The 2,588-nt window shown below is 36.0% G+C and overlaps 1 protein-coding gene across 1 annotated transcript in view; it reads right to left on the bottom strand.

Moving 5' to 3' along the window:
• The window catches only part of LOC117179665 (dnaJ homolog subfamily C member 13), a 231,313-nt gene that overhangs the window by 52,925 nt on the left and 175,800 nt on the right, over positions 1-2,588 (bottom strand). The gene's annotated exons all lie outside the window — the stretch shown is intronic.

The following is a 2,588-nucleotide window of genomic DNA, read 5'->3' on the forward strand; positions in this document are numbered from 1 at the left end:
TGGACACGCTGGGGCTTACATGCATGGCGATTTAAATGCTACCCAAATTGCACAACAGCAGGGGAGAAGTCATTATACAGGGGTATTTTCATATTTCGCGCCTTTAAAATTGCATTCGGATCGGCTATTCGCCCAAGTCCGTGCATCTTCGGATCAAGTTTATCATACTTTCCATGATTGGGTTCGAAACTTCAAATGGATACAAGTGTCAAAACAACATAGGTTATGTTACATAGTAATTACAAACAATAAAAGTGTTTAATTAATAATGAAGTGAGACATGTTGACCTGAGAAGTAAACGTCAGTTTTCTTCTGTAACAATAATATTATGGAATGGCTGCTGACTGACAAATACTATAAAATGGTAATAATATTCTGCGATTTTAGTGGGCGACGAGTGAATTGTGTTTAATGCTTATTTTCGGCATAAAAATGTATGTTATAAATAGACAGTATATGTTTTAAATAAAGTGAATAAAATATTACATGCGAAAACTTTCAATTGACAATACCTACAATTCGATTGATTATTCTTTATCAAAGAAATGTTTTGTGGTTTTGTATGTTTATTACTGACAGTGTCGGCAGTAATAATTTAAACAATAATTACGTAATAATGATTTAACAATCATGACTTATTCATAATTTTAATAAGTAACACTTTATTCCTGAAATTAATAACTGATTTCAATTGTTTGTTTTTTTTCACAGATCGATCATAGATGAAATACACATCAGGAAATATTTCCATCTAAAAGAGATCATTTTGATAAAGTTTTATTCAAGCATTCCAAATGCAAAGAATAAATATTCGAGCGCGAAAAGCGAGGTAACTCATTGTTGACCGTGAAGAGCGAGATTCAACAGCCACGCCCTCTAGGCGCGCTCAAACTTGCGAGCGAAGTTCCGAAAGTTCATAAGCACTATTTTGACAATTATTTCCAAGAAAAAAAGAGTACTAACAGACTCAAAATGTCTAATCTTGTAAGATACCCCTGTACAGAATTAAGGCGTACAAGAAAAAAATTGAAAAGAGTCTTTGTTTCGCCATTTTATGCTTTGATTCAAAAAGAATTGCTGATGGAGGACAGAGAATTGACGAAGATAATCGAGTTTCATGTTGAGTTTTCGAGGCTGATTGAATGCCAGTTTGGAAATCAGATTAAGAGATAGCAATTTCGAAAATAGAATAATTTCTAAAAAAATTGGAATAACAATTCTGACCTAAAATATCTTGTCTACATTTATTTCCTATACAATTCTATCAACAAAGAGTCTCTAATTTATTTTAGTGGTTGATCAAACCAAATTTTAGGATGAGGTCAAGAGAAAACATTGTCTTAAATACAAAAAAAAGCCCTAAATATGTTATTAATTAACATTCAGGCAAGTTAAATTTCTTCAAGATGTCTTTTTGACAAACAAATACCATCAAAATGAATTAGAATTAATTATCGAGGCTGATTAAATGCCAGTTTGGAAATCAGATCCAGAGATAGCATTTTTCGAAAATAGAATAATTTCTAAAAAAATTGGAATAACAATTGTGGCCTAAAATATCTTGTCTAGATTTATTTCTGATACAATTCTATAACCAACGAGTCTCTAATTTATTTTATTGGTTGACTAAACCAAATTTTAGGATGAGGTTAAGAGAAAACATTTTCTAAAATGCAAAAAAATCCCTAAATATTTTATAAGTTAACATTCTTGTTAGGCTGACCAATCCCAGTCTTGGGATAAGGTCTAGAGGTAACGGTTTTCCAATAATGTTCATTTAAATGAACCAGCTGAAATGCACAAAATGCATCTGCATTTCCTGATGTGTATTTCATCTATGATCGATCTAAATTCAGCAACTTAAAACAAAGGGTGAACTGCTACTGGATTAGAATGCACACTTTTTTTTAATTTTCCAGAAATGGTGAAGGGAATGAGGGTAAGTGGATGCAGAAAGGGCAGAGAGTGCGGAGATCGAGTGTAAAGGAAGAAGGTGAGTGAAGGCAACGATGTAAAGCGTGAAAGTGAGTGGTTTGAAGTGAAAATTTGGAGCGTGCAAAGTTTTGAAGTTAGGAGTAGGAAAAATAGTTGCTAGGTAAAGGGGGCAAGAGGCAGGTGATTGAGGCGGGAAACGTCACGGAGCTTTGGGTAAGGTAGGATGCAGACGATGCGAAGTCCGCAAACGGGCGCCACAAGGCAAAATTTGCTGGACAATCGCATAGAACAGCCAGCCATAGTGGCAACAGCAGCTGACGTTGCTAAAAGCGTGCGCAGTGGGGGGAAGGGTGACGTTTATCGCAGTGACAGCAGCGGTGAGGAAAGATTCGATAATTCGACAAGGGAGAGGTTGATAGCGGACTCAGCCAAGGGCAAGCAATGCGGACGACCCTTAAATTTACAGCGAATCAACAATCCACGCAACGCGGGAACGAATAGAAGTCTGCACGAATGGTAAAAAAAGGCAAGCGCGACTAGCAGTGAAGGGGATGATAAAAGGAAAAGAGAGGCAGGGCACGATAATGTCGAAAGGGACAAAGATAACAAGACAGTTATAATTGAACGGAAAACACTAAAAAGAGATAGGGGG

Source organism: Belonocnema kinseyi, chromosome 9 (genome assembly GCF_010883055.1).
Source record: "Belonocnema kinseyi isolate 2016_QV_RU_SX_M_011 chromosome 9, B_treatae_v1, whole genome shotgun sequence".
Lineage (NCBI taxonomy): Eukaryota > Metazoa > Arthropoda > Insecta > Hymenoptera > Cynipidae > Belonocnema > Belonocnema kinseyi.